Source organism: Octodon degus, unplaced genomic scaffold (genome assembly GCF_000260255.1).
Source record: "Octodon degus isolate 3935 unplaced genomic scaffold, OctDeg1.0 scaffold00109, whole genome shotgun sequence".
Classification (NCBI taxonomy): Eukaryota; Metazoa; Chordata; class Mammalia; order Rodentia; family Octodontidae; genus Octodon; species Octodon degus.
Window position 1 is genome coordinate 7,374,196 of NW_004524685.1, and position 8,225 is coordinate 7,382,420.

The following is an 8,225-nucleotide window of genomic DNA, read 5'->3' on the forward strand; positions in this document are numbered from 1 at the left end:
TTGAGGGTTGGTGTTACAAGAAATCTCTGGATTCAGAGATTTTGTGTAATTGTGACAGCTTGAGTTAGGCATTGAAGCCCTGAAAAGAAAGTTACATTCAAGAGCACAGTCCCAACAGATGCACTCCAGCAAAAACCCAAAGCATACTGAAGGAAGCTATTCTAGGAAGAAAATGCCTTTAATTAATTAGTTAATTTTTATATAGTAACTGTTTGCAGCATACAATGTTTGCATCCATTGTGTGGAGTCCACACATGTACATAATAGCTCTTAATTCTCTCATCATCCCTTTCTTTCCCTTTCCCTCTCCTCCATCTCTTGATTCCCTCTCCCCTTTGAAAATGATCTATCTCTCTTCTGCCTATCAGCTATCATTTATATTGCTCTGTATTTATAATTTGAATTTCTCAAATAATAGATACCATGTGACATTGAAGCTTGTGTGCTTGATTTATTGAACTTAACATGTTGGTCTCAAAGTGCATCCATTTTCCTAAAAATGAATCAAGTTTATCTTTATTTACGGCAGAGTAGTAATCCATGGTGTGTAAATACCATATTCTCCTTAAAACACTGACCAAAGCTGGTAATTCGCTGGCATTGGCCATTGAATTGCTTAAGCCATTCAGCATGGATGAAAAGAGCTATTAGATTCTTGAGAGGGTGGGATGTAGAGAGCACACAGTGCCTCAGAATCAAGCCCCCTTTTCACACATAATGTATTGCTGTTGACCCAACAGCAAATAGGAGCTGCTAAGAAAATTAAAATTTTTGTAACTCATTTTCACCTTGATGTGACACCAAGAGAGTAGGTCTGGTGACTAAAAGTTCAATTAGTGGGGAAACTTATGCTTTAAATATCTTGAAGAGATGAAAGGACTTTAAAAGTTCCATTCTATGCCTACCTTATCAGAGAAGGGAAGGAATTACTGAATAAAGCAGAGGAGATTATTGGAAAGTTAAACAGGAATTGGAAAGTTGGAGGAAGCCAGGGTAAATCAGAAGTAGATGCACGAAGAAGGCAAGAAGATAAAGAAGGAAAGTGCTAGACTTCTATGCACCCTATTTAAAGAGAAAACAACAAATGCTAAGCTACTCAAAGGGTGATGATTAGGATATTTAAAGGTCTAAGCACTAAATATGTTTAGACTAAAGAAAGATTTGGGGTAAAATATTTATCCTACAATATTTAATTTCATTAAATATACTTCAAATACTTAAAGAATTTGCAAGTCCAAAGGAATTGTTCCCTTCAATACACTAATCTTGGATCATTCTAGCTTGGTAACTTCTGCAATAATACAAAGAAGGACTTTCTAGCCAACACAAAAGTCTGGTGTCATGAATTTTCTTGGAGGAGCAAGGTCTCATGCAGATCATGTAGAAATGAGATCAGATTCAATGAGCAGTGTAATTTCTTCCAAACCAGATAAAATATCTGTTGTCATTTTTCCCCATATTTTTGGCATTAGTTCATAACAGAATATTACATACAGAAAAATTTTAAATATCATTTTGAAATGGTTAAACTAACTTTTTATAATTTTACACAAATATAAATTAAAGGTGAACCCAAAATGATCTCTTAAATCATGCAAAAGTACAATTTCAATAGTAAAATGTCTGAAGACAGCAAAGACCTTTTGAGAAATTCTTAATAAGTTTCAAATTTAAGTTGCACTAAAGGGCATAGAGTATTTTAGTCATTATTACCAGCCCTAAAAAGATGACTGGTCTCACTGCTGTCCTTCTTTCTCAGGTACAGCAGTAACTTTCACATGATGTACAAGTCTCACATGTGGACACACAAGTCCTGTTCATGAAACTTCCAGGAGATGATGGAAAAAACAAAGTAAAAATCCCAAGTAGTGCGATCATGACTACTTTAGAAAACATGAGATTTTCATGTGTTAATTTATAGACCCCTCCAAATGATGTTTGAAATATGAGGGCCTAGAAGGCCAGCCAAATAGCTCAGCAGATTAAAGCACCTGCAAGCAGGCGCAGGGGCCATGGTTCCATCCATGGGCCTGCCATTCCGGCCCTGCCTCCAGGACTTGCTGAGATGGCAATTTAGACTGGGCGTGGTGGTGCATACCTATAATCAAAGCTCTTGGGAGGCTTTAAGTAGGCAGATTATTACAAGTCTGATCTAGTAATGTGACCTTGAACATGCTGTGGACCCTAAAAATAAAAAATAAAATAAAAATAATAAAATAGAAAAAAGAAATATAAGGGCCTTAGCAACAGTAACACTACAAAAAAATTGTGTTCAACAATACTGTCCATATTCTCCCCATGACTTCAAGTACATAGTTCAAAACCTGAGTTTCTGAAACATTGGGAAAATTTGACACACCACAGTGTAGAGGTCGTCACCCAATGTCCAGCTGCCCTGAAGCCAAATATATTTGTTTTCATTTATACAAGTCAAAAACGAATCAACTTATTCATTTCCTATACGTATTCAAGCTGTAAATTGAACAGTTACTAATGATTTGCTGGTCCATCCAGTGAGGGCCCTTGTCTTCTCTCTGTTTGCAGTTTAATCACTGCTGTTTTGTATTTCTGTAAAATCGTTTGATCAATATGTCTTCTATAATTTATTAAAGACCACTGGGTAAATTTTTCCTTATGCTACCTTAAATCTCTACATTGTTTGAGAACAAAACAGCATGTCTTTCTGATGTCCTTTCTCCAGTTTTGGACATACTGTATGGGTCATGGTTTAGATATATTTTTGAGGATAATTTCATAAATATGGTGGTATCTGGGTTAATGAATATAATTCTGACCCGAGGGAGGTACACTGCTGACAAACACCTATACCTCAGTGCACAATTTGATTCTCGAACAGAATCATTAAGCAAAATTTTTCTTCCATTCACAAATTCTATATCTGGTGACAAACATGACCATGGCCATCTTTACCACACATACACAAATGTGGTCATGTTTTCAAAAGTCATAGAATGAAATAAGTGTGTGAACTAAAGCACCACTATATTACTGTAATGCAAATGAGAACCATGAATATTGCTCTAAATTTATTGAAGTATATAAGGAGCTTCACCAAAAAGCATGTTTTAAATGTTTCTTTATGAATGATTGTTCCTTTATTTAAAAATATGACTAAATGGCTACTGAGCACCTATTAAGTGGAAATGATATTTAATATTATAAATACCTACAACATATTGGTTAATAGAAAAGAACAGACTATAAAAGCACAGATGTAAATAACATAGTACTTATTGCTATTTATTTGATGAATTTTTCCCTGAAAATATTCTTTATAATAAGAAAAATATACAGCAAAAGGGGTAGGAAATTGGTAGGGGTGAAAAATATTGAAAATGCAATCATCAAACAAATTGCCCAAATATGTCTTCCTGTTACAGAGGATAATGATGTGGCTCTTACCCTCATTTGCCTTTCCTGGCTTTGTCTTGCCCTTAGCAGGGCTGGATCCAGTGGTTCTATTTTCTGATCTCTTCTCTTCCTGAGCTTGGGTAAAGGTTCTACTTCTCAGGCTTTCAAAAAACAAAAGATAGTTTGGAAAAGGGAAAGATGTTTTGGTCCTATGTTCCTCTGCCTTCTCCATGCCTGTAGGGTTGTCCTCAGCCCTGTCCCTCAGTATCTGTTGATGCCAAAGATATGAATTCCATGGAACTGGGGCAACTTAGGCAGCAGTATGCTAAACAGTGAGGTAGTGTTGATGAGAAAGTGGGCAGTGTCATACTTGGTGTAGAAGCTAGCCAGAAGTTGGAATATAATAGGAGAGAAGCTAAGGAACTTTCTGGAAGAGGTAAATTGGATGCTGTAGTCCATCTGCTCCTAATGTGTCAGCAGGCAAGACTTACCTTGGTCAGAGATCTCAAAGAGTATCCCTTTCAATGTATACAGGAAGACATATATTGCCCAGTTGTGGAAGACATTAGTCAGGGTCCAGACAACAGAAATACTGAGAAAGGGCATGCTGAGGAGAACCACATGAAGCAGTCCTACCAAAATGATGTAGGCCAACCAGATGCCCCTACTATTCATGACTCATGGGATGGGGTTGACTTCATGTGTGCCACCCACAATCATCCTGCCAGCCTCATGAGCCAGTGAAGCTAGGGCTATGTGATCAATTAATAGAAAAAGTAGTATGAGGAACAGAAAGGGGCTCCAGAGAACACAGACTGAAGAATTGGAAAACTGGAATCATACATGTGGTTGTCTCTTGAAGACCTCACTACGAAGGGACATAGGGCCAAATATTCTAAGATTATAATTAAGTTGGCCATGGAAAAAGCTTAGTGAAAAAAAAGTGGAAGCAGAGGAAGTATCTACTGAAAAATCCCTAAGATAGACTCTCTAAAGTTTTCACAAGGGAATAGGAATCAGACCTGTGCTTCTAGACGGTAACAGTGGCAGGTGCTAGAAGAGTGGACTGACTCAGTGTGTCTGGCTAACATTAACAAATGTCACAGACTGTGGATCTTAATAGAAATGTATTTTCCCCCAGCTCTAGGGACTACAAGATCCAGATCAGTCTGGCAGGCTTAATTTCTAGTGGGAGTTCTTCTCCTGGTTTATAGATGAATAGCTTTTCCTCTGTATGCTCACAAAGCCTTTCTTTGGGGGGTAAACACAGACAAAAGCAGCTCTATTATTTGTCTGTCTACCTGCCTGTCTGTCAGTCTGTCTGTTTCTCTCTCCCACATACCCTCCTTATCAGGGCAACGAGTCATTTTTATTGTCCCATTTAACCTTAACCACCGCTGAAAAGATCTATTTCCACATATAGTCACATTGGCAGATAAGGCATCCACATATGAATTTTTGAAAGGTACAATTCACTGCATAGGAGAGATCAAGGAGGCAGCATCTGGGGACAGATCACATAGGACCTTACAGATCACTGGAAAGGCGAGGGGAGATTATCTCTGGAATTCTTTACACAAGGGAGTTTTACAATTCTGCGTTAGATCAGGGCATAGAATTTTTTCTTCCCATTATTTCTGGACTTTTACCTAGGGCTAATATGGTAAGAGACAAAAGTTAAGAAGATACTCAAGTTGAGCCTTAGATGTCAGCTTTGAGTAGTGGTTTTGAATATAATTGGAATAATTTGCCTGAATTTATTAATTGAATTCTATATTCCAAACCTTAGAATTAAAACTCCTTTAATTTAACATGCAAATCTATGCTGAAACATGCAAAACAGAATTCATAAAGCCACTGAAACATGTCTTTAGGCTTTACTGTAGGGGTCAAAGCAAGAAAATGGGAGCCAAGGAGCATAAATTCTTTGAGGAGAGTTTTTGTATGGCCTATTATGCCAAACTATGTTGGATGTGTGCTGGTAAACTGGCTAGTTAAACTAAAAGGCAAACTGAGATCCTGCTCAATTTAATTGCACAAATGCCTAGTGCATGCTTCTAAAGTATACTAATGGCTTAATGGATGATCTGCAAAGATGTACAATTGCTACTATGAATAAGCTACTTAGCATGTATGTTCCAGGAGTTTTGCCAGAACACTCTTCTATTTAACTTGAAATTAACTTCTCCAGTAAAAGAATCTAATTCAATCTTTGTTCAGTGTCATTAAGGAAAGATAAAGAGGAGTCCTTGGAAGTGGTTACAGTTATATCTTGAATTGTTATCAAGGCTGAATTAATTGTAAAAATATTTTAAGCATGTATTGTTTCAATCTTTTAATAACAATGACTATCATTATTATTAATGACCCACATTGGTTTATTCCAAATCCAAATTTTGATAAAATGCACTATCAAACATTCCTTCCAGGGACACATCTATGAAGAAAGGCAAACAAGGACCACACATTTGTATGTCATTTGAACAGAGACTTAAAGATTAGTAGTCTAACATCTTTATACATGAAGAAAGCTATCTGAAAAGGTTTGGTTTGCTCTCCTATAGATTTGAAGCTTCTTCCTAGATACCATCTTAACCCCAAACCTAGCCAAACGAACAAGTAACATTTACGAACATGGTTTCTGGGTCATAAGACTGACATTAAAATATACTCTTTGCTGTAAGTTTTGCCAATCAAGCACAGTTTTCAACCCCAGATTAGAGGAATAAATATTATCTAAAAATAATAAACATTTCACTATGCTAGTTAGGTCTCTAAACTATTTTATTGATGTATTTTCTTAAGTTCACACAGGAAAGCTTATATGACCTTCCATTCTATTCAGATACATTTCCTAAATCAGCCTTGAAACCCACAGGTGAAAGACAGCTGAATATATATATATATATATATATATATATATATATATATATATATATATATTAGTATTCATTCATATATTTCTCCAAATGTGGCAAATACATGCAATAGAATCACACTGTTTATCTATACTAGATCAGATTTGCAAGTGAACACTTCAAGAACAAGAGAAAAGGAGAATAAATATCTTTCTTATGGTCCTGTGTACCTTGTGGGTCACAGCTCTGCTACAATCAGAGCAAACAGTCATGGTTATAAGGTGACTCTTATAACACTGCTGAATTATAGCACAGAAGTAAAATGAAAATTACCAAAGCTGACCCAACAAAGACAGATATAAAAGTAGCAGTGCTGTAGAGATAACTTTATGCCAGTTGCTAAGAGCAACATACAACTGATGGATAATGTAATAATGCACATTAAACCACACTTATACTAAATAAGTTCACAACATCATTAATATCCGTAGCAGCAGGGGCACTAAGCCGACTGAGGTAAGCAAAGGTGTGGATGATGACTATACCTTGGGGAAAGCCCTAACATTTTATGACCTGAAAAACGCAGGAGGGGGGAAAGGACACTGTGATTTCAGCTTCATTTGTTCCAGCTTTTAACAAACAGCTCCTGTAATTCTGTTCCACCGATGCTATATTTTAAAAGCCTCTCTTATTGAAAGTAACAGATATAGCCCTGTTCTTACAATTTGCGGCTATAGATTCTCATGTCAGCAAGTCTTTTAATTTCTAATAGGTCATGATCATTCATCCCCACACAAGAACTATGTCTTTAGTATACCTATTCTTTTTATTTTTATTTCTTCTTTATTTTGTTCCTTCTCAACCATGATGAAAATAGCCTTTTGTTAAGCACACCCTTGCTTGTGTTTTCTGCTCCTTTGGTGTGGAGAAACAGGAAGGAGGAGAAAAGAGTCGCTGGAGCTGTGCATATGTGGAGCCCAACTCTAGACGAAATCATGAAGGCAACTGTCATCCTTTTGAAAATGCAGCAGTCTGATTCCCAAGTTACCAACTATGTTGCTAATTAAACCACTTAATATCACATGCCAAATTCAAAGTCTTTGTGGAATATTCTCACCACTACCTCCATAAGGGCCAGTGGATAATAATGTGGAAGTTGCTGTTGATTAGTTTGAGTCCTGATAGAAAATGCCTTGATTAGGAAGATAGATAGATAAGACTGAACTATAGTTTGAGACAGATAAAACACATCTAGATAAAATTTAGGCAAATTTAAAGAATCATGGCACATTCTTTAATATAAAACAGGGATGGCTTAATTCTGAGCTTAGTTTTCTAAAATCCAAATACTTCTTATTAGGCAGCAGCAGTGTGTCTTATACAGTTGATTCAACATATCAAAATCCACAGACTCCGAGAATGCTATTAGAGTTCTCAAGGACATTAGACATCACTTAGTCAATACTCTTACTTTGTGTTTGAGAATTTAAGCAGCTTTTCCCAAATCAAATAATATGAATTATATGAACATAAGGGCACTGAAATGTCCTTCAGTAATATATGGACATAAACACTTAGTCACTTCAAGATTTGTCAGAAGTCATGGGCTCAGGTATTGGAGTACCCAATGTAGCATTTAAGACTTTCTGACATTGGACAAATTATTTACCTCTCTGTATCTGTTTCCTCATCTGAAAATTGGATGAATTAACTTACCTCCTTCATTGGGCCAAAAATCTCTTTCCTGACTGGAGAAGGAAGAGAGAAAAGGAAAAGAAGATACTAAAAAAAAAAGGGAGAAAAACAGAAACAAAGTTTTTGTAAACTCAAGTAAAGTAGATGTGTCCAAGCACCTCCATCTGTACAGTATTCAGCACTACAGGTCTTCTAGAATACACCATCACCTGACTGGATTACAGCTCTATGATGTTCATCGGGGTTCCACTCATGTCTGTGTCTGGCCCTGGAAATCTAGGTCTAGAGTTTCCCTGTGAA

The 8,225-nt window shown here is 36.6% G+C and overlaps 1 pseudogene; it reads right to left on the minus strand.

Annotated features, from left to right (window-relative positions):
- Positions 1–3,633: 3,633 nt before the first annotated feature.
- LOC101566999 lies at positions 3,634–4,092 on the minus strand (annotated as a pseudogene).
- Between the last annotated feature and the right edge of the window lie 4,133 nt (positions 4,093–8,225).